The sequence below is a fragment of the Mesocricetus auratus genome, unplaced genomic scaffold, assembly GCF_017639785.1.
Source record: "Mesocricetus auratus isolate SY011 unplaced genomic scaffold, BCM_Maur_2.0 Super-Scaffold_100004, whole genome shotgun sequence".
In the NCBI taxonomy this organism is placed as follows: Eukaryota; Metazoa; Chordata; class Mammalia; order Rodentia; family Cricetidae; genus Mesocricetus; species Mesocricetus auratus.
The window spans coordinates 98,023,469-98,048,090 of record NW_024429189.1 but is presented as its reverse complement, the minus strand read 5'-3'; the positions used below and the strand labels follow the sequence as shown (position 1 = coordinate 98,048,090).

General features: G+C 44.1%; 1 non-coding gene across 1 annotated transcript; it reads left to right on the top strand.

Annotated features, from left to right (window-relative positions):
• Window positions 1–8,823: 8,823 nt before the first annotated feature.
• LOC121140633 lies at window positions 8,824–8,929 on the top strand. The gene has a single exon (XR_005877551.1). It is a non-coding gene; the product is annotated as a U6 spliceosomal RNA (small nuclear RNA).
• Window positions 8,930–24,622: the final 15,693 nt, after the last annotated feature.

Here is a 24,622-nt window from a genome sequence, read left to right as displayed (position 1 = left end):
TCTCCATAAACAATAGCCTCCAGCATTTTTGAAGTATCTGTCCTTGGGCAAGGGGCTTGCAGGTTAGAGGAATTTTTGTTTTATAGATCTCTTTTACACAGTAATTAAAATTTACAATATAACTTTGGCTCTCACACAAGGTTTCTCTATGAAGTACTGGATGTCCCTGGAACTCACTATAAACCAGGCTGCCCTTGAATTCACAGAGATCCTCCTGCCTTGGCCTTTACAGTGCTGGGATTAAAACCATGCCACCATATCAGGGCTTTTATACATTTTTTTGACCACTTCTAAACTCTTTCCTCACCCTAAAATCTAAAAGAATCTTTGACTCTCTTGTCCTTTTTCTCCGCCTATTTGAGGAGCAAAAACCCATCTGCCTTGTGTTTCTGTCTTTAAACTACAGCAAAGAGGCCCAATGGCACATAGTCAGAGGAATACAGGGACACCTATGTGGTAGTTTGGATGAAAATGGCCCCATAGGCCCATAGAGAATGGCACTATCAGAAGGTGTGGCTTTGTTGGAGAAAGCATATCTCAGTTACTTTCTCCTTCCTGCAGATCAAGATGTAGAACTCTCAGCTTCTCTCCAGCACCATATCTACCTTATGCAGCTATGTTTACCACCACAATGATAATGAACTAAAGCTCTGAACTATAAGCCATCCCCAATTAAATGCTTTCCTTTACAAGAGTTGCCATGGTCATGGTGTTTCTTCACAGCATGGAATCCCTAAGACAACCTGAAAGAGGGACATAGCCATGAGAGCTACTGGGATATCCAAAGCTGGACAGAAGGTTCTGAGGAATTCAGGCAGTAACATCAGGGTTTCTCTCTGTAGCTTTGGAGCCTGACCTGTAGGCCAGACTGGCCCCTAATACACAGAGATCTGTTGGCCTCTGCCTCCTCAGTGCTGGGTCTAAAGGTTTATGCACCACTGCCCAGCTCAGGCTATGACATCTTGCCCAAGGGAAGTGTTAGGTAGACATTGCTAAGTCTAGGTTGGAAATTCAAAAGCACAATGAGTATCTCAGATCTGTGCTATGCTGCTTTTGTCTCTTTTCTTTTCTTCCTTTTGAATGTACAAACAGCACAGGCAGTGTATCAACCTTACTATGAATTAGAGTAAAAAGCTTTGAGGTAATACAGCATAGAGATGGGCATTTCATCTGGGGGGCAGCTCCTCCTCTGGTATTTAGTCCTGGAACAGGAAGGGACATGTATTCAGGTATGTGGGACTACACGGGACTAATTTCACATTTGACTTTTATGCAATCAAGTTAGATCAGGTTAGCCTCTGTATTTGAGATGGTATTTGAGAGTTCCTGGCAAGGGGTGGGCACTGTGTCAGGCTTAGAGGCCACTGAGGAAGGACCCCTCCTTCCTCTCCCTCATAGTTTTGGATCTACCTCTGCGCCCCTGGCAATGCTAGAAAGGAAAACATTGACTTGCCACTTCTTCAGACATAAAAGTTCATAGGAAAGGGAGAACAGTGATGGATCTGACCTTTGTGGAGGCCATAAGGAAGGTCAATTCCTCTGAGTCAAAAGAATAGAATCTAGGTTCTACCCTCCAACCCTGGACATCCTAGCTGTCTCAAACATAACAACTATTGTTCCCTCCCGTAAGAGTTAACCCATCTAGGCCTGCCAATCATCCGGCAAAGGGACAGTGCTTAGTTAGGGTTTCTATTGTTGTGAAGAGACACCATGACCACAGAACCTCTCATAAAGGAAAACATTTACTTGGAGCTGGCTTACAGTTCAGAGGCTTAGTCCATTATCACCGTGGTGGGTGCCATGTAGGCAGACATGGTGCTGGAGGAGCTGGGAGTTCTACATCTTGATCCTCAGGCATTGGAAGCAACTGTGCATCACACTGAGAGTAGCTTGAGCAAAGAAGACCTCAAAACCCACCACCAGTGATACACACTTCCTCCAACAAAGACACACCTTCTCTAATGCCACTCCCTTTTGGGGCCCATTTTCTTTCAAGCCACCACATTCCACTCCCTGGCCACCATACATAGGCATGTAGCAATCTCTTAACTGTAATCCCTTGTAAAATCAAAATAAAAGAGCAGATCATGTACTTCCAAGATATAATGGCACAGGATATACATTTACCATTCCAAAATGTAGGGAAGGGAGCATAGTGATGAAATACTGAACCAAAACAAACCAAAAGCCATCTGGGCAGACTCCAGACTCTGCATCTCCATGTCTGATGTTAAAGCATTCTTCAGATCTCCATCTCCTTTCAACCTTGTTGACTGCAGCACACTTCTTTCTCTTGGGATGGTTCTACTGCCTGTTAGCATCTCTCCTCAGCAGGTGTCCCATGGCTCTGGCATCTGCAACATCTTGGGGTCTCCAAGACAATCCAGGTCCTTGTATTGCCTGGGACATTCTGGTGCCACCCACCATGGTCTAGGCCATCCTATATCAGTTAAGGCATTCAAGACAGCCCCTCACAGTGGCTGGAGAGATGGCTCAGCAGTTAAGAGAGATTGTTGCTCTTCTAGAGAACCCAGCATCCACATATCAGTTTACAACCATCTGTAACACCAGTTCCAGAGAATTCAAACCCTCTTCTGGTCTCTGAGGGTGTCAAGCATGCATGTAGTGCTCATACATATACATGCGTGCAAAAGGCTTATACACATAAAATTAAAAGAAGTCATGCAAAGGGTGGAGGCCAAGGGCTCTGAGCCAGAGAGACACAGTCACCTGGTACCAGGACTTTGAGAAAAGCCAGAAGGCAAGGGAAGGACTGTGCTTGAGAAAGGAAGTCTCACATCCAGGATAATGGTCAGAAGTGGAAAACCCCACCAACGACCCAAATGAATGGCAGACAAAGCCATCAGCAAATGAGAAAGCAGCTTTGTTGCAGTTGGAAGAGAGCAGATCTATTAAGGGTGGAGCAGGTGGGTAGGGTTCCACTGTGAAGTGCTAGGAAGTGGATTTTTGGTAGTCTTATTCCCCATGAGTGAGGCAGAACAAGATCCAATGGCTTTTATCAAGCAAGGGTCAAGCAAGAAAGGCACAAACCACCTTGGTCAATCAAGGGGTGGAGGGCAAAGGACCCGAGGTCCCAGAAACATCCCAGTGGACCATCATTCAAAGGGTGGGGGCCAAGAGCTCAGATGAGCCCAAGAGAGCTGTGGTTGCCTGGTACCAGGACTTAAAGAAGCCAAAAGGCGAGAAACTACACTCAAGAGACAGATGGGCCCTCACTTGTGGAAACAGCCAAAGGTGGGGAACGGGGAAGGGATCAACAATCCTGCCACTTTTGGATGGAAGGACTCGGCGATCTGGAGAAGCTAGGCTGTCATATGTAGACTGGGTTCCTGGGCCCCAGGTTTGCCCCAAACTGTCTCCTGGCAGGAGGAAACACCAGGAGAGCCTTCCCAGTCAGGGAACCAAAGTATTTTTTAAAAAGTGTCATGAGAGAGAAAGATGTCATGCAACAGAGTTCAAGTGGAGGGATTTTTTATTAGGGGAAAAGGATCTTAAAAAGGAGGGATGGGAGGGAGAAGACTGGCATCTGGGGACAGGAGCATCAGGAGAGAAGAAAGAGAAGAAGGGGAGGGGAGAGGAGGGAAGAGAGAGAGGGAGACAGAGGGAGAAGAAGAAAGAGACAGGATGTGAGCAGAGCCCCACTTCTCCCTGGAGGAGCAATCATTGGTACCACAGCCCCCATCTACAAGAGGTACTCCCTGAAGTACAGGATTCACACATACCCATTGAGGAAGAGATGGGTAGACAACAAGGTAAGAGTATACTCTACAACATAAAGGGCAATATAGTACCACCAGAAACTGGTGGTGCTACAACAGCAAGGGCTGAACATCCCAAGGCAGATGATGCAGACAGAAATGACCTTAAAAATAACTTTATGAAGATGTTTGAGACCCTTAAAGAGGAAATGAAAAATTCCCTTAAAGAAGTTGAGAAAAAGAAAAAAAAATTGAAAGAAATTGCTCTTAAGGAAAACCAAGAAAAACAATCAAACAAGTCCAAGACTTGAACATTGAAATAGAGACAATAAATAAAACACAAAACAAGGGAATTCTGGAAGTGGAAACTTTGAATAAATGATCAGGAACCACAAATGCAAGTATAAACAACAGAATACAAGAGCTGAAAGAGAGAATCTCAGGCATTGAAGATACAATAGAGGAAATAGATTCATCTGTCAAAGAAAATGTTAAATCCAACAAATTGTTAACACAAGATATTCAGGAAATCTGGGACACCATGAGAAGACCAAACCTAAGAATAAAAAGGAGGAGACCAACCCAAAGGCGCAGAAAATATATTCAACAAAATCCTAGAAGAAAACTTTCCCAACCTAAAGAAGGAAGTGCCTATGAAGATATAAGACGCCTAAAGAATACCAAAAAAGTTCCCTTGCCACATAATAATTGAAACACAAAATATACAGAATAAAGAAAGAATATTAAGAGCTGCAAAGGAAAAGGGCCAAATAACATACAAAGGCAAACCCATCAGAATAACACCCAACTTCTCAATAGAAACAATGAAAACCAGAAGGTCCTGGACAGGCGTTACACAGACACTAAGAGACTATGGATGCCAGCACAGTCTAATATAAACCCAAAACTTTCAATTACCATACACAGAGAAAGCAAGGTATCCCATGACAAAATCAGATTTAAACAATACCCGTTCACAAACCCAGCCCTACAGAATGTACTAAAAGGAAAACTCCAACCCAAGGAAGTCAACTACATCCACAAAAACACAGGCAGCAGATGATCTCACAGCAACAAAGTCCATTATTTCCTCACTATGCTCCCTTCCCTACGTTTTGGAATGGTGATGTATATCCTGTGCCATTATGTGTTGGAAGTATGTGATCTGCTTTTTGATTTTGATTTTACAGGGGATTGCAGTTAAAAGATTGCATGGCTCTCAGAAGAGACTTTGAGCTTTAGACCTTTAAATAAATTTTAGACTACTATAGACTATGGGGACTTTTGAAGTTAGGCTGAATGCATCTTTGCATTATTATATGACTACATGCCTATAGGGACCAGGGAGTGGGATGTGGTGGTTTGAAAAAAATGACCCCCAAAAGGAGTGGCACTAATAGAAGGTGTAACCTTGTTGGAGAAAGTGTGTCACTATGGGGGTAGGTTTTGAGTGAAGAATTCAAAGCATCTTTACTTGCAGATGATATGATTGTATACGTAAGTGAACCTTAAAGTTCCACCAGGAAAACTCTGAACCAAAGCAAGACCAAAATCCAGCTAGGCAAATTTTAGATGCTATATCTCCATGTCTGTTGTGAAAATGCTCTTTAGATCTCCAACCACTTTCAGCTTTACTGACTGCAACACCCTTCTCTCTCTTTGGGCTGTTTCCACTCCCTGTTAGCAGTTTTCCTCAGTAGGCATCCCACAACTCTGACATCTGCAACATCTTGGGGTCTCCAAGGCAATCCAGGCTTCAACTTCACAGCTTCCCTCAATGGCTTCACTACTAGACACCTCTGGCATATGCCTGGCCTCAGCAGCTTTCCTTAGTGAAGAAGGAAGATGCCATAACCCCTTTCTTCTGGCCTTGACTCTAAAGCCAGAACCATGTGACTGAAGCTGCCAAGTTCTGCTGCTTGGTTGGGCTGGAACAGGGCTCCCTTGTTCAGTTATATCCTCACCAGCTTTCTGTTTTCAGTGGTTTCCCTCACTGCCTAAACTTGGCTGTCCTGAAACTTGCTCTGTCGACCAGTCTGGCCTCGAACTCACTAAGATCCACCTCCCTCTGCCTCCTGTGACACAGGCATTTTTATATAAATATATAATGCACATTCTAAATTAAAAATACACTTTTTGAAGGCAGAGGCAGGAGGATCTTTGTGAGTTCGAGGCCAGCCTTATGAACATAGTGAGTTTCAGGACGGCCAGGACTACATAGAGAGACCCCCCCACCTCAAAAAAAAAGGAAGAAAGGAAAGAAAGAATCTAAGTAGCATCCCCCATGACAATATACACAAAGTAAAAAGTCCTACCCACTAAACGAGCTTTAAAAAGTTACCCAATGTCCCAAAATGAGCTAAAGGAATTAGGAAATTGAACAATGAAGCACCCACCAGCAAACAACTTCATTTCTATAGAAATCAAAGGAACATCAACATGGCCTCCAGCAGCAACATGGACCACAGACATCAGCATAGCCTGTGGAGACAGCACAGACCTTAGACATCTGCATGGTCTGCAACCAGAAGCCATGTCAACGGCCATGATCTGAGCTGCCTCAGAAAACCACATTAAAGTCCACAATCCATGCTGCCCCTTGGCTTCTATGGTAAGGAGGCTTCTTTTGCAGTGGCATGGATGACTGCAGACTCATAGTGAAGAATGAGAAACATTGAAGGCTTCTGTGGCAATCCCTCCCCCCACTCCCAAAAAAGAGGGAGTCCAGACCGGAAGCTGTTAAAACTGTGATAAAGATGCTAAAGAAGCCGGGCAGTGGTGGCGCACGCCTTTAGTCTCAGCACTGGGGAGGCAGGGGCAGGAGGATCTCTGTGAATTCCAGGCCAGCCTGATCTACAGAGAGAGTTCCAGGACAGACTCAAAAGCTACACAGAAAAACTCTGTCTGGAAAAAACAAAAAATTTTTAAAAATAAATAAATAAAAAGCTTAAGTGGAGCTCCTCACGGTTGATGGCTTCTGGGGGCTATGGGAAGGACTCAGTTCCCCTTAAGGAGCTGGCCACTGGGAGTTTGACCATGCTACTAATGAGTATTACATACAACACAAATTGGACTTAGTTGTTTGCTTGCTTGTTTTTGTTGGGAGGGCACAAGAGTGGGAGTGTAGACCTGGGAAGAATGGGAGCTCCTATTTGCCAAATGAGAAGTTTTCATTGGTTACTTTGTCTCCACTCCTGAATTGCATACAACCCCAGGTATGGTGTGGGTTAGATATCTTGCTCAATATGTTACAGGTCATTGAACAAAGAGAGGTTTAACTAGCCTTGCTGGGCAGAGCCACAGGTTTCCCATAAGACTTGGGCTTTGAATTGAACTCATTAATTGCATAAGACTTTAGGGTCATCTCACTTGGGGAAGGAAAAGGGGGTTTTCGTATATAGCTGCATGGAAATACCTCTTTTGACTCTAAATGAGAAAGATATGCACCTCTGCCTCATCCAAAGACAGATCCATAGCTAAGAAGTCATAGTGTCAGAAGAAATCCTGATTTTCAACTTTCTCTTTGCCAGAGGGTAGGGCTATCTGAAGTTCCCAGAGCATCTTCCATCCGTGTTCTAAAAGACTTCCTTGCCTACTCTCTTAGATCCTCAGCTGAAATCAAGACACAAACAACCTGAGCTTAACATCCTGCCTAGTTAGAGCGCAGCAGGAGCCTTCAAGCCTCAGGGATGTATTTCTTAACAGCAAACAAGGCTAAATTAAGCGTTTCCTCTGTGGGAGGGAATGTTTAGAGAGATCACTTAAGTCCAGTGCTTTATTTTTTTTTCATGAATGAAAAAAATAAATTAAAAAAAAAAAGTTTTGCCACCAACATCCTCCAAAGTCGGAAATTCCACTTAACACAGCTCCCAGCTCCACTTCCTGCTGCAGAAGGAAGATGGGTTCCAGTCCAGATATTCTGGGCCCAGCCTTGGCTGGCTTCCCATGATGAGGTGTTTATTTGGCCACCGCCACATTCCTTCTCCACTCCGTGTCCCATTGCAAGCTTCCCTCCTTCCTGTCTGCAGACTGAGGGCAGTGGAAAGTGGCGGCCCCGTTTCAAATGGCTTTCCCTTCCTCTGTGCTCCCATCCCTCCCCGTTGCTCCTCTTTCCCGCTCATGCTCTGCTCATCACCCAAGCCCTTGGAATCCTTCTGCTCTCATCACTCATTAAAACCATTCTTTTTTTCATTTCTAATTTTGAGACAGGGCCCTGGGATGTAGCCCAGGCTGTCATCCTACTCCCACTTCCTGGGATTATAGGTGGATACCATGACACCTGGCTACTTGTTCACTCATGGTGTTGTTAGGGATAGAACCCAGGGCCTCATGCATTCTATGCAAGTGCTCCATAAGGGACTCTGGCAAGCCCACACACAACAAACACGGCTCTGGCGGGCCCTGCCCTTCTCTCCCATCCCCTCTGCCTTGCTAAAAAACTATTAGATTGCCTCTCTAAAGCTGCCACCAAGGACTAGTCCCTTATCTGGCTTCTTCCTCCGCCAGAGGCTTACTACCAGTGTTCAGCAATCAAAAGCCCCCTTTGGCTCACCTAACTAACATGCTCAACTAAAATCAAGCACCTCATCCTAACATGGGGTTTCCCCTTTACCTTTATAAACCACCATTTGCCTATATACCATGTCTGTCTCCTCTCTATCCAGAGGCAGTGCTTTGTCAGGCCCTGCCCCACTCCCAACAAATACCCCTGCTCTCTTTCCCTTGTCCCCCTCCCCTTCTCCCTAGTGCTCTATCTCCTTTACCACTACAGGCACCATCTTATTCTAACCCAGACCTCCCCTTTTTCTCTTCTTAAAAATTACACCTGCAAGGTTATTTGCTACTGCTTTTCTGTCTGAGTGAGAAAGCAGTCACTTTAACTTTTCTTCCCCACTTAATAGAGGATCTCTGTGAAAATGTATGTTTGAGTGTGGTTTGTGCTTAATTCATGTGAAAATGGATTTTTCCATACAATGTATTCTGATTATGGTTTCCCCTTCCCCTAACTCCTCTGAGATCCTACATCTCCCCTCCAATCTGAATCCACAGCCTTTCTGTCTCTCCTTGGAAAGCAGACATCTAAAGAAGAAGATGATAAGATAAAGTGTTCGATTCAACAGCATATATACAAAATTGGAATGATACAGAGAAGATTAGCATGGCCCCTGAGCAAGGATGACATGCAAATTCGTGAAGCATTCCATATTTTTGACAAAGAAGCTAAAATTATACAATGGAAAAAAGATAGCATCTTCAACAAATGGTGCTGGCACAACTGGATGCTGGCATGTAGAAGAATGCGGATCGATCCATATCTATCGCCATGCACAAAACTTAAGTCCAAAGGGATCAAAGACCACAACATAAATCCAGCCACACTGAATCTCTCAGAAGAGAAAGTGGGAGGTACCCTTGAACAAACTGGTACAGGAGACCACTTCCTCAACATAACACCAGTACCACAGACACTGATTTCAATAGTTAATAAATGAAACCTGAAACTGAGAAGCTTCTGTAAGGCAAAGAACACAGTCAACAAGACAAAATGGTGGCCCACAGAATGGAAAAAGATATTCACCACCCCACATCTGATAAAGGGCTGATTTCCAAAATATACAAAGAACTCAAGAAGCAAGTCACCAAAATACCAAATAATCCAATTAAAAGAAGGAGTACAGAACTAAATAGAGAATTCTCAATAGGGGAATCTAAAATGGCTAAAAGACACTTAAGAAAGTGCTCAACATCCTTAGCCATCAGGGAAATGCAAATCAAAACAACTCTGAGATACAATCTTGCTCCTGTCAGAATGGCTACAATCAAAAACACCAGTGACAGTTTATGCTGGAATGGATGGATATGGAGGAAGGGGAACACTCCTCCACTGCTAGTGGGAGTGCAAACTTGTACAACCACTTGGAAATCAGTATGGAGATTCCTCAGGAAAATGGGAATCAGTCTAACACAAGATCCAGCAACTCCATTCTTAGACACATACCCTAAAGATACACATTCATACAATAAGGACATCTGTTCAACTATGTTCATAGCAGCATTATTTGTAATAGCCAGAACCTGGAAGCTCCTCAACTGAAGAGTGGATAGAGAAAATGTGGTACATTTATACAATGGAGTACTACTCAGCAAAAAAACAAAACAAAACAAAACAAAAAACAAAAAACAAAACCAAACAAACAAACAAAAAACAATGGAATCTTGAAATTTGCAGGCAAATGGACGGAACTAGAAGAAACCATCCTGAGTGAAGTAACCCGTCACAAACATGGTATGTACTCACTCATATATGGATTTTAGACATAGAGCAAAGGATTACCAGCCTGCAATCTACACTGTCAGAGAAGCTATGAAACAAGGAGGACCCTAAGAGAGATATACATGGTCCCCCCAGAGAAGGGGAAAGGGACACGATTTCCTGAGCTAATTGGGAGCATGGGAGAGAGGAGAGGGAGTTAGGAGAAAGATAAGGGGATAAGAGGAGGGGAGAGGAGGACATGGGGGAGCAGAAGATCAAGTCGGGAAGAATAGAGGAAAGCAAAAAAAGAGATACCATAACAGAGGGAGCCATTATAGATTTAAAGAGAAATCTGGCATTAGGGAAATGTCCAGAGAACTACAAGGATGACACCAACAATCTAAGCAATAATGGAGAGGTAAATGCCCTTCCCTGACAATGAGTTGATGACTACCTTATATGCCATCCTAGAGCCTTCATCCAGTAGCTGATGGAAGCAGAAACAGACACCCACATCTGAACACTGAGCTGAACTCCTGGAATCCAGTGGCAAACATGGAGGAGTGATGAGCAAAGGGGTCAAGACCAGGCTGGAGAAACCCACAGAAACAGCTGGCCTGAACAAGGGGGAGCTCACAGACCCCAGACTGACAGCTGGGAAACCAGCATAGGACTGATCTAGACCCCCTGAATAGGGGTGTCAGTCAGGAGGCTTTGGCAATCTATGGGGCCTCTGGTAGTGGATCAGTGTTTATCCCTAGTATATGAATGGACTTTGGAAGCCCATTTCACATAGAGGGATACTCTCTCAATCTAGACACACGTAAAACAAGCTTGTTTCTAATTTAAATAAAAAAGAAGATAACATAAAATAAAACAAATAAATTAGAATAGGACAACACAAACAGAAGAAAGAGTTTAAAAAGCACAAGAAACACATATAGACACAAGATTCAGATACTTTAACACACACACACAGAAATCCCATAAAAACCCAAAACTGGAAGCCATAGACACAAAGGATCAGTAAGGATAATAACAACAACAACAATAATAACTAAAATGTTAAAATACCCTGACTAAACATTATAAGACCAAGACCCTCCAAAGATGCTGTTGGCTTTATTTTATGTTATCTATCTATTGTTAGGTATGGGGCCTATCCTTATATGTGGTTTGTATATCCCATGTTGACATTAGCTGTAGGTTTGCTATAAATCACTATTATTTTGAGATGTTTCCCTTGCATCCCTAATCTCTCCAAGACTTTTATAATGAAAGGATGTTGCTTATATGGTAGGTTGCATTTATTGATTTAAATATGTTGAATCATCCCCCCTCCCATCTCTGAGAAGAAGTCAACTTGATCATGATGAACTTTTAGATATGTTCTTGGATTAATTCTGTAAGTATTTTCCTTTGATGAGCATGTAGTGTCCTTTTATATCTCTTCTGATGTTTTAGTTTGAATTTATGTTCATAATGGAAATTGGTCTGTAATTTTCTTTTTTATTGGGTCTTTATGTAATTCAGGAATCAGGGTAACTGTGGTGCATATAAAACATTGAACAGTATTTTGGTTGTCTCAATAATCTGAGGTGTGTTGGCATTAATTCTTCTTTGATAGTCTGGTAGAATTCTGCACTAAAACCATCTGGCCCTGGACTTCTTTTGTTGGTAACTGTTTGAGATAGTCTTTTGAGGCAGGGTTTCTCTGTGTAACAGTCCTGACTGTCCAGGAACTCACTTTGTAGACCAGATTGGCCTCAAACTCACGAGATCCGCCTGCCTCTGTCTCCCAAAGTGCATGTGCCACCATTGCCCGGCTGTTGGTAGACTTTTAATTACTAGTTTTATTTCAGTTGTGATTATAGGACTGTTTAAATTGGTTATCTGATACTGATTTAACTTTGGTTGGTGGTAAACCAAAATACAAGAAAATTATCCATTTCTTTTAAATTTTCCAATTTGGGGGTACAGGTTTTTTAAAGTGTGCCCTCTTTATGATTCTCTAAATTTCTGTGGTATCTGTTTTAATGCCTCCCTTTACATCTCTAAGTTTGTTAATTTGGATCTTTGTTCTTTGAGTTAATTTGGCTAAGGGTTTGTCAATCATATTTATTTTGTCAAAGAACCAACTTGGCGTTTCATTGATCCTTTATATTCTTTTACTTCTATCTGATTGGTTTTAGCCCTAAGTTTGATTATTTTTTGTCATCTACTCCTATGGGACATTATTTCTTCTTTTTATTCTAGAGCTTTCATGTGTGCCACTAAGTTGGTAATATAAGAACTCTCCACTTGTCTTGTAGGCACTCAGTGCTCTGGACTTGCCTCTTAGAACCATCTCCATTGTGTCCCTTAAGTCTGGGTATGTTGTGTTTTCATTTTGATTCAGTTCCAAAGTCTTTCATTTCCTCCTTGACTCATTTTTCATTCAGTGGTAAGTTGCTCAGTTTCCATGAGTTTGTAAGCTTTCTCTTGTCTCTGTTATTGTTTCTGATATCCAGCTACCTTGATGGTCAGATAGGATGCAGGGTGTTATTTCAATTTTCTTGTATCTGTTAATATTTACCTTTACGTCCAAGTATGTGGCCAATTTTGGAGAAATTTTCATGAATTTCTGAGAAGATAGATTCTTTTGTATTTGGGTAAAATGTCCTGTAAATATCTGTTAAGTCCATTTGGTGTATAATGTATTTAGTTATAGCATTCCTCTATTTAGTTTTTGTCTGGATGGTCTGTCTATTAGTTATAGTGGGGCATTAAAGTTACCCACTATCACAATTTGAGGACCAATATGTGATTTTAGCTATAATAGTGTTTCTTTTATGAACTTGAATGCCCTTGTATTTAGTGCTTAACTATTTAGAATTGCAATGGCCTCTTGGTGGATTTTTTCCTTTGATGAGCATGTAGTGTCCTTTTCTATCTCTTCTGATAGTTTTAGTTTGAATTATATTTTGTCTGATACTAAAATGACTACACCAGCTTGCTCCTTGAGTCCATTTGCTTGTAATATGTTTTTCATTCTTTTACTCTGAGGTCACTTATCCTTGATGTTAAGGTGTTTCTTAGATGAAGCAGAAGGATGAATCCTGTTGTGTTTGTTTGTTTGGTTGGTTGGTTGGTTTTTTGTTTGTTTGTTTTGGGGTTTTTTTTTGCTTTTTTTCTTTTTAAATTTCCTCTGCTTTTCTTTTTTAATTTATTTACTTTTAGTGCATTGATGTTTTCCTGTATGTATGTCTTTGTGAGGGTGTTCAGTCCTGTAGAATTGGAGTTACAGAAGCTATGAGCTGCCATGTGGATACTGGGCATTGAACCCAGGTCCTTTGGAAGAACGACCAGTGCTCTTAACTGCTGAGCCATCTCTCCAGCCCTGAATCCTGTTTTATAATCCAATTTATTAGTTTGTGTCTTTTTATTGGAGAATTGAGGCCACTAATGTTGAGAGGTATAATGAACAGTATTTGTTGACTTTTGGTATTTTGCTGTTATGCTATATCTCTCTATATTTGATTTTCTGGTTGTGGTTATTTATTCCTTGTGTTTTCATTTGTTTTGTTTTTTCCAGAACATTAAAATCCTAGGATGTTTATTACAAAGATTAAAACCCTGGTCCTCTTACCTTATAGCCTTATCCACATACTTTTGGCAGTAAGCCACCAGGGCTTTGGAAATGGACCATCAGAAGGCATAAATTTGGACCACATGACCACCACCCTTCACAGAGACCAGGTTATTCACATCAGGAAATCACTCCAAGAACTTATCCTGCAGCAGCATGAGCGGCTTGACCATCTCCAGGGGTCATTCGCCTTGATGATGCCCTTTGCCTGTTTGCAGTGCATCTCAGCTGCCGGCTGTCTCCTTGTGACTGCAAACCTGCATGGACTGCAGCAGACCCTTGGACGGCATGCCCTCAAGTGTGAATGTGAGCTCCTCACCAAGGGGTGCCACCCTGGGGGGAAAGCTAGTGTTCTGATGATCATATGTTGTGTGGAATGTCTTTTCTGGTTCAGTCTCTGTTGTGTTCTGTGTGCTTCTCGTGCCTTGATAAGCATCTCCTTCTTCAAGTTAGGGAAGTTTTCTTCTATAACTTCAAAATCTTTTCTGTGCCTTTGACATGTGTTTCTTCTTCCTCCTCTATTCCTGTTATTCATAGATTTGTTCTTCCCACTGTATGAGGTTTCCTGGGTTTTCGTGCATGGATTTTTTAAGATTTCATATTTTCTTTGACTAGGTGTCCATTTCTTTCTCCTTGTCTTCAATGCCTGAGCATCTCTCTTCCATGTCTTGTACTCTGTTGGTGAGGCTCACCACTGGGATTTTTGTTTGCCTTCCTAATTTTTTCATTTCCAGTTTTCCCTCAGTTTGGATTTTCCTTAGTAATTATACTCCTATTTTCATGTCTTGAAATGTTTTCACAATTTCATTCTACTGCTTGTTTGCATATTCATAGATTTTATTAATGGATTTATTCATATCCTCTGTAAAGACCTTGAACATATTCATAACAGCTATTTTGGAGTCTTTGTCTTACACTTTGGCCATGTTGCATTTCTCTGGGCCTGCTGTAGCAGGGTTACTGAGCTCTAGTGGAGACATATTGCCCTAGCTGTGTTGTGGTTTTTTTCTTTGTTTTTGTTTGTTTGGTTAGTTGGTTGGTTTTGGTTTTTCGAGACAGGGTTTCTTTGTATAGTTTTGTAGACCAGGCTGACCCCGAACTCACAGAGATCCACCTGCCTCTGCCTCCCAAGTACTGGTATTAAAGGCATGTGCTACCACCACCTGGCTATTGTGGGTTTTTGGGGGGGGTTGGTTTTTTTCCAGACAGGGTTTCTCTGTATTGTTTTGGAGGCTATCCTGGAACTCGTTCTGTAGACCAGGCTGACCTCAAACTCACAGAGATCCGCCTGCCTCTGCCTCCCAGGTACTGGGATTAAAGGCGTGCGCCACCAACGCCCAGCTATTGTTGTGTTTTTATGCTATCATCTAGGTATCTGGTTTGGGGATGACTGTAATTCTAGATGCTGATATCTGATGGGGGTGTCCTTCTGTATATATGCTTCCCTTATTGGTTAATGAATAAAACACTGATTGGTCAGTAGCTAGGCAGGAAGAATAGGTGGGGCCCTGAGACAAGGCGAATTCTGGGAAAAGAGACAGAGAGAAGCCTTGAGAGTGTAGCTGTTGGGAAGATAGGATGCCAAACATTCTCCAGTAAGGTAAGACTGTGTAGAAATTCACAGATTATCAGTTATGGGTTAATAATTAATTATTAACAGAGCTAGCCAGTAAGAAGCCTGAGCCATTGGCCAAACAGTTTATACTGTGTCTCTGTGTGTTTATTTGGGGTTGAAGGGTGGCAGAACCAGGCAGAACAGAAACTCTGTCTACAGATATCTGGTGTTGTCTTTATCGGGTGGTGTTCCACTCCTTGGTTTTTGTTGCCCTTTCTGGTTTTTAGGAGAGTGTGGTGGCTGTGTTTTGCCTGGTAGGGAATGCTTCTGAGATCCTGCCAGGTGTGGCCACTGGGAATCCTGGGTAGAATGTGTTTCTAGGTACTGGGGAATAAGCTTAAGAAATGGAGAATGATTACAATGGGGTGGAGTTGCTGAGAGGGTCCCCAAGAGGGAGGAACACACAGTGTGCCACCAGGATCTGAGTTGAGGCCTGGGAATGGGGTCAAAGAGGAAGGAGAGGCCACAGCAGGTAGTCTGCTGCAGAGGTGGGAATGAGACAGGGAGATTGGAATTGGGGGAGAGGAGGCAGAGTGAAGATTGCCTACCTGGTTCCCTGGCCAATGTGATCTGCACGTTTCCAGTAAATGCTGATGGGGGTTGGTAGCTGAGAAAAAAAAGGGATGGGGAGGTGAGGAAACTTGTAGAAGATCTGCGTGGTCCCCTGGAATGGAAGCTGAGAGTACTGAAACTGCTCTTAATGACCCTGCCCTCAGTGGACCTTTGTATATCCGACTCTGATTTTCCCTACTGGGAACAGCCTGACTCAGCAGCTGTTTCCTCCTTTCTTAGAAGCGTACCTGTTTTCTTTGGCAGGGGCTCCTGGCTTTCCTCTCACTGTTCCACAGCCGTCTGGGGCTCCTTCCTCCAGCTCATCTATGCAACAGTTCTTGGAGTTTGGGGTTAGTGCTTCCTTCTAGCTCCACACGGTCTTCTGTGAGTGGCTAAATTTGTCATCCATAGACCAACCATCCAGGGATCTACTCTTTTTCAGTCTAAATGAGGTCCCTAACCTTTCATACATACTCCCAACTACTAGATGTTAGATGAACTTAGAATTCAAATAAAATACAAGTACAAAGAAACCTGTTTCTCCATCCACTCTTTGGTTTGTTTCTTAACTTCCTGACACTAGTACCAATCATGCTGCTCAAGTCATACCTGCTTGGCAGCCAAACCCCATCAATTGTACCTCCTTAATAGCCCTCCTATCCATCTGCATGGTGAAGGCTGCAATTATCTCCTGGATGGCCCCATGCCTCCACTTGGGTCCTTCTCCACCCATTTCCCATTCAATACTTCACTGAAACAATGCTCTTGAACAAGTGGGAAAAGAAGTTTTTCTAATAGAAAAATCAGACTCTAGGCTGGGGAAATGGTTCAGTGTGTAAAGCACTTGCCATATAAGTGCAGCGTTGTGGCTTGAATCCTCAGCACCCATGTAAATAACACATGCAGAGGAAGCAAGATATACTGGAGGACAGGTAAAGCCACAAGCCACATGGCAACACATAGATTAATAGAAATGGTATAATTTAAGTTGTAAGGGTCAGTTAGCAATAGCCTGAGCTCGGCTGAGCATTTATAACTAATATTGAGTCTCTATGTTGGTTATTTGGGAACTGGAGGACAGAAAAGAGAAGTCCACCTACACTTATAAAAGAAAACATTTCATTGGGACTAAGTTACAATTTCAGAGGGTTAGTCCATTACCATTGTGGTGGGGAAGATGGTGGCAGGCAGGCAAACATGGTGCTGGACAAAGAGTCGAGAGTTCTGTATCTTGATCCACAAACAGCCGAAGTTAAAGTGACACCAGACCTAGCTTGAACATCTGAAACCTCAAAGCCTGTCTCCACAGTGACACACTTCCTCCAACAAGACCACGCCTCTAATAGTGCTGCTCCCTTTGGGCCAGCATTCAAACACATTCTTTGGGGACCAATCGTATTCAAACCACCACAAAGGCCAAGTAAGCATCAGCTACTGAGATACCTGCATCCACTACATCACCTCTATACTTCCCTGTGACCTTTCCTCTCAGCTCAGATATCACCTGCCTTTCTGAAATATGCTGTCTGACCTTCCTGCCTCCAGGAGATACCGTCTGCACCTGCAACACCAAACCCAGGTGCTCCTGAAGCCTCACCCATGCTGTAGGCTCCTGGAGGGCAAGACTAAGTCTTGGTGTCTCAGCCGCTCCACCCTGGAAATGTGAATGTAAATTTTAAAAGCAGGATATTAATTGATAATTTCAAGGATAGCTTCATGGATAAAATGGAGTTTTCAATAGACCCTGAACCTGTGAACACTCTAGATAGGTAAAGCAGTTCAAAGAAATACTCCTGGAAATGGCCTTGGCTGTGCCTATTGGCTCGGTGAAACACAATGCAGGTGTGTGACATATTGAGTAGGGTACAGGTATTGGTTACACCGTCCTTTCCACCTTTCCTGATGCCAGGAAGTTGCTACATCATGAAGCTGAGGAATTAAAGCTGTTCTGTGCTGAGAGGAGTAAGAGGAAGCAGGCACCTAAGGGCTAGATGTGGGGTATTTCTAATTTTTTGTAGTTTCATTTTCATTTGTTGTACATGCTCTTTATTTCATTGCAGAGAGTCAAAAGTGCAAATAGATATAGATCATCCAAACCCCAGCTCCTGGGGAAAGCAATGAAGACAGTTTCAATGCATTTCTACCAGGTTTTAAAAAAAATGTTTTATTGAATTAGGTCTGCCTTTAACGTCTCACGCTCCTTGCTATGTTTGGTTGCTCTTTCAGAGACTCGTGCTGCCAGTCACCAATGCCAGGAGCTGTCTGGAGCCCATCTCACTGTTCTGGCCACTCTGTGCTCTGTTGAGCCCCAGGAAGGTGTCAGGTGGACACTGTGAGGCCTGGTACTGTGAGGTTGGAACATTCTGGCCAGTGATGGAGTTCTAGCTCTAATAAGCAGACCCAAACCACACGTTCACAACACAAAGGCATCGCTGCACACTGCTCTCAGCACACCTGCACAAGAACACATTCAGCCGCAGTTATGTAGACACTTCTCTACATGTGAAAATACACCTAGGTTTTTTTGTTTTCTTAAATATTGGTTGGAGGAAGGGCATGGGAGAGGGTCTTGTTTTTTGAGGGCAAAGATGGCCTCAAACTCTGGGCCCACCTGCATCAGCTTTCCAAGTGCCCAGAGAAAACAACCCTATTCACACAACGTATGCCAGCGCATCCTAATCTCCAGCACACACAAACCTGTTACAGACTCTTACACCACACACACACACACACACACACACACACACACACACACACACACACCAGAATGGCTTGGAGGTGTGAGCACTCAGATGCTCCTGCCACCATGCCGTCACTCTGCCATCATGGACTCTAATCTTCTAGAACTGTAAGCCCAGTTAAATGCTTGCTTTCATAAGTTGCCTTGGTCATGGTGTTTTATCATAGTAATGGAAGAGTAACTAATACAGAAGTTGGTACTAGGAAGTGGGTATTGCTGTGACAGACCTGATCATGTGTTTTGTTTGTTTGGCTGGTTGGTTGGTTTTATTTTTTAGGAGGGTTGAGAGTCATACAGACTGTGGAGGCCCTGCTTAAGAGGTTTCAGAAGGGAATAATATTAGTAACTGGGCTCTGCCTTTCTCCTAAGAAATTACCTGAGGCTAAATAAAAAAATAATGAACTATTTTTTTGGTGGAAGAAATGTCAAGACAACCTCATTTTGACTCTGTCACATGGTTATTATTAGTAACCAGTCTTATGCAGGTCTACAACAAAGAAGAGGAGGTAGGGCAAAAAGAAATACAAAATGTACAGTTTGGAGAAGAACGGGATACTGATGAACTAGAGGTTACAGCCCAGGCTTGTGCGGAAGAGCGGCTGCAGCAGGTAAGGAGATGAGTGCCTTCGGGAATTCAGGGAGGGGTGTCCTTAGGGCAAGACCCCACTAGTGAAAGGGAAAGACCCGGGGAATTTTCTACTCTCAGAAAGGAACAGCAGACAAAAGCTACTGCAGGGAGTCAGACTAAGCAGAGTCATCCATGTGCTTCTGGATTTAGTCTCAAAGGATAAAAGTAACAGGGTTGTGGAACCTTTGTCCGGGGTTAAGGAGAGTTGCTGAGGTATTAGAGCCTCCAGGATTTTGGGCAATGCCAGAATTGGGAGACATCTGCCAACAAAAGCTACAGACAGGGAGTGGAACCAGCCCAAAAGAGAGAAGTATGATGCAGTCAGCAAAGCTGGAGGACAGAGCCATCTAAACCCTTTGACATCAGACATGAAGTTGCAGGACTTAGAGTTGGCCCTGCTAGGTTTTGGTCTTATTTTGGCCCAGTGTTTCCTCACTGTGTCCCATTCCTCTCTATTGAAATGGTAATGTGTATTCTGTACCACTGCAAGTTGGAAGTGTGTAACTTGCTTTTTTTGTCTTACAGGGGGCTATAGCTAAGAGACTGCCTTGGGTCTCAGAATGTACTTTAATTTTTTTAACAGTGTTGAGATGTGAAAGAGTATGGGGACTTTGGGATTGGCCTGAATATATTTTGCATTATGGATTAGAGGGGCCCCATAGGTTCACATGTCTGAATACTAGGTTCCCAGTTAGTAAAATTATTTGCAAACGATTGGGGGCAGTACTTTAAGGTTTCAAAAGACTTGTGCCATGCCCATTTCACTCTCCACCTCTTGCTTGGGATTCAAGATATGAACTCTCAGCTGTTCCTGCCACTGTGCCTTTGTTCCCTCACCACGGACTCTAACCCTCTGGAGTCATAAGCCCAATTAAACACTTCTTTTATGAGTTGTCTTGGTCATGGTGCTTTGTCATCACAATAGAAAAACTAACTAATACAAATTACAGAAGGGAAATCAGAAAAAGATCTCATGATGTTTTAATTAAGTGTACATATCAGACACACAGGTGTCCTCCTCCACACTCCCGGTTGTAAACACACATCCCAACATCTAGAGGAAGGAGGGACACCTGAAGACAGGAAGTATCTAGTAAACTATGGGGAAGTTGTCATCCTAGGTTGGGTGAGACTTTTCCAAGGAGCAACTATTTTAGAGTCACCCACATCATTTCTTTGAGCAAACCTTACCCACACACCTGTAAACAACCCCTCCCTTTGTCCCTGTAACACCTCACCCATGCTTCTGCAAATGAAGCCAACAAACTCATTGGTTCTAACATGTGTCTCGGGTAGAATTGCTTCGGTCTGAGGTTGGAAAAAAAGGAACACAGCCACTCCCTGCAAAGTGTGCCCCTGTGATGTGTGGCCAGATGCTGACCCTGATTCTTTGAGGCCAAGAGGAAAACCAGCCACCAGGGCATGTGACACACTGCAGGAACCTCTCCTGAGTGACTCTCCAGGCAGCCTGAGGAGAGTATAATCAGCCCAGACAGCTGCCAGTCTGGCAGGTGACACCAGGCAGTTAAGGTTATTTTAATTTCGCAAAGCTAAGCCAAATGACTGTTTAATTTTTACACCGGGGTGTTGTATGGTAATTCATACCTGTTGGTACCAACAGCAGCTCTAGGCATCTGAGAGTGGCAGAGAGCTGGAGCAACTCAAGTCCAGGATGGGTCTAACTTGTGGAAGGGCAGAGTAATCCACACCAGTGTCCTACCAGGAGAGCCGGGGACCAGCCCCCTGTACCTGTGTCCACTAGTCATTGGGTGGGACCTGTGGAGTCAAGTGGGTACTTCTGGGCATGGGGAGGAAGACCCGCTGGGAACAAAGCTGCCAGAGCTCATCCACTGCAGCTGGAGACAGTGGGAAGACACTGCTGCCAGGAACACAGGCTGGCATCAGATCAGCTTCTCTGCTCTTTTTTAACAGCACTGGGTTCAAGCCTTGGTTCTGCATCTGAATGAGGACCAGAATCCCTACAGACCCCATAAAGCTCACCCACTCCCACAGCTGCAGGCCAGGCAGGCCAGGAGTGAGCTTGTCTCGCCAGCCTCTGGACAGCTGCCAGGGGAAATGCTGGTCTGCAGCCACACGGACAGCTGCTGGTGATTGCAGGTTGAGTTAGGGGCACAGACAGGATTTCCTGGTAAAAATCAAGAGCTCAGCTCCTGCTGCACACTCATTTGGAGCAGGCATAGGGAGAGGGCTGGGAGAAGAAAGGCAGGGCTGAGGGCTTGGGTGGTGTCCCAAGTTATAAGTTGCCAAATGAAGAAAGGTAGTAGGTAAGCCCACTCCACTTCCTGGAACAAGAACTCCTTAGACACTGAGAGTTAGCTTGCAGGAAACTCTGTTTCTGTCCATATCCCACTAAGGATTCCAGGGAATGATGCAAAATTCAGCTCCATTTGTCAGCAGAGCAGGGTGCAAAGGCTATCTGTGAGATGTTCATAGCAGACTAAAGGATCCATGTGTGGACTCAGCTCATTTAAAATGAACTCCAGTTTAAGCCCAGCATCCTGAGTAATCAGTTTTCCAGGAAGATGTTCCCCAAAGGGCCTCAGACCCTCAAAGCAGCCAGTAGAGCAATCACAACCGCTTCCCTGCCAGCCAGAGCACTTCCTACAAGAAGGAGTGGACACACAGAAACTCACTTCTGCAGAAAGAGAATTCCCTGATTCCTGAAATTGAATGTGGTATGGATTCAGGAATGGCTTGCTCAGGCTCAGGCAATGTTTCTCTGCGTCTTTCCTGCCTTCTTCTGAGTTGACTCCTGTCCTGGATTTAAGGACTGTGGCAACTTTGATGTAACCTCCGCCCACAGAGCCCTTCAGGGAAGACCCCTCTTCATGTTACCTAAGTCCTAGAGGCAGTTTTGTTTAAGTCTGGTTGGTCGATTGACTCAGCAAACATCCCCTCAGACAGGGCTGTGCCCCTGTCTGGCTGCCAAGCTGTTCGGTGGCCTGTTGTCTGGCTTTTGGGCTGCCTCGCTACCTAATTATCTAGTTGGCTGTGTACCTAGCAACCTCATCAAAGGCGGCCTACCTGGGCTGGGACTTGGGTTCTGAGGACCATTTTGCTTCTATCAGCCCCTGAAGATAAAGGAGGAAAAGATTTCATTTCTCAGTCTTGTCCTCACTGAACTGACTTTACAAGTCTGCTAGATCCTGTTGAGGAAATAAAGGAAGGTTCCTATTTCTCCTGTAAGTGCCCTCTAAGGAACCAGGGAGTGGGTCCTGGCCTGAGTTTCTGGATGGTCAGCTCCTGACCTCACTATCACTGAGGATAGAAGCTATAAAGAGACTGAGATACAGCAGAAAACAAAGAGCCTCGTCCCTGCCATGGGCTATCTTAGTCACTATTCTATGGCTGTGAAGAGACACAATGACCAGGACATCGCTTGTAAAAGAAAGCATCCAATTAGGGTTTGCTTACAATTCCAGAGGTTTAGTTCATTGTCATCCTGGCAGGAAGTATGGCAGCATGCAGACAGACTCTGAAGGAGTAGCTGCATCCTGATTCACAGGCAGAGAAAGAGAACTGGACCTATCATGGGCCTTTAAAACTGCAAAGCCCACGCCCAGTGACACACTTTCTCCAACAAGGCCACACCTCCTAATCCTCCTAATCCTTTCAAATGGTGCCATTCCTTAGTGACTAAGCATTCAAATATGTGAGCCTATGGGGGCCATTCTTATTCAAACCACCACAGGGGCCCAGAAGGAGGCAGGCAAATTCAAATCAGAGTATTTCTGGGGGCTTAATAAAGACATCTAACATACAGATCCCCCACCCCTGAACTTACCCAGCCAAGATGTCTGCTTCTGCATGTGGAACACATTTTGCTATTCTATATGAGGCGAAAGCACCTGCTCAGCACTGTCTCAACTGCCGCTTAGTCAGCCTTCCCTGTCCTTCAGAGGGCTGCAATTTACTATTACCACTGCCATCAAAGTCTCTGCAAGCAAGAGTCTGGCCACACCCAAGTTTCTCTCTGGCACCATTGCAGGTCCAGTACTGGGCTGTTCTATAGATGCAGACCCTGAGCTTTCCAGCTCCCCAACATGGTTTAGAAGCACCCCTAACTTAAACAAAACCCTGAGTTCTCATTGCTACGATGAAAATGGTATCTGCAGGATGGACAGCCGGTCCTTTGGTGAATCTGGACTGCAGTGGGAAATTACCTTCCCGGTTCTCAGTCTCTTGACATGTGGCATGGTACAGAAAAAGGCCATCCATGGGAAACTTTGGGGTCAACCTAGTAAACAGCACCCAGATGCCTGTGTTCACACACCTCACACATAGCATCACCACCATCACAGGTGACAGGAGTCAATCGAAACCACTGCTTTTCATACCTGTGTTGGTCAGGGGTCTCTGGAGAAGCAGGACTGCTAGGGTGACTGATTAAATCAGCTTATGCAATACGGCCAAAGTACAATAAGCATCATGAATGCAAATCTAAGAACACAGTGGTTGCTCATCCCACGAGGCTCGGTGGGATCAAAGGCCTGGAGGTTTCCTAGAAAGCTGTGGGTTCTCAGTTCGTGGTGGAAGCCAGAGAAACTGGTCCTAATGTCACCAAAGTAATCAGCAACAGTAACAAGGTAAATTAACTTGGTGTCCTGAAAACCTGTGCTGCTACCCAAAGCTGCTGCCTATCTTGGGGTGGCTCCTCCCACACTGACTAAGGCAGTCAAGGCTATTCCCCACAGATGTGCCCACAGGCCAGCCAGATATGTACAATCACTCAATTGAGGCTCCATACTCAGGCAGTTCCAAGTAAATATTTAAAACCAACCATCACAGCCTTAATTAGGACATCCCTGATAAGGGACTCAAGATGGGCACAGCTGCCCAAGCTCCAGCCAACAGAGTAATATTTTCCATGGCCAACCACTGACCATACAATTTTACACTCTTAGTCCATTGCTAATGTTCTGACTGGTCTCTGGTGGGAGCAACATCCTGTATCTAAGGAAACACTCCTTTGGAGTTAAGAACTGTGGGAGTTTCTTGTCTCTCAGAAACAAATAAAAGCCAATCATAGGCTGCAACCTGTAGCCATGAGTGTTGTAATTTAAGAAAAGTGGCAAGCAGAGGGGATTTTTATTAGGGAAAGGGAAGGGGAAAGATCAGTCTCTGGAGAGAGGAGCAGCAGGAGAGAAGAGAGAAGAAAGAGGGAAAGGAGAGAAGGAGAGATAGGGAGATAAGGAGAGGGGGGATGGGAGGTGGCCAGGGTCCTTTTAAAAGGGAACACAGTGAATACGCACAGGTGGTGCTCTTAGTGGCTTGGCCGCAGCTAAGAGCATATCATATCAGAACCCCAAGGACAGGCCAGTACAGATGCCTGAATACTAACAATGAGAATTCCAAGGGCCATGCTGCCACCAGGGCCATGATGATCTGAGTGGCTTGCCTGTCACCCAGGGTCATGATGTCAACCAGTCCAGAACTGTTGCTGAGGACCATGTCTGGGTCTGTGGT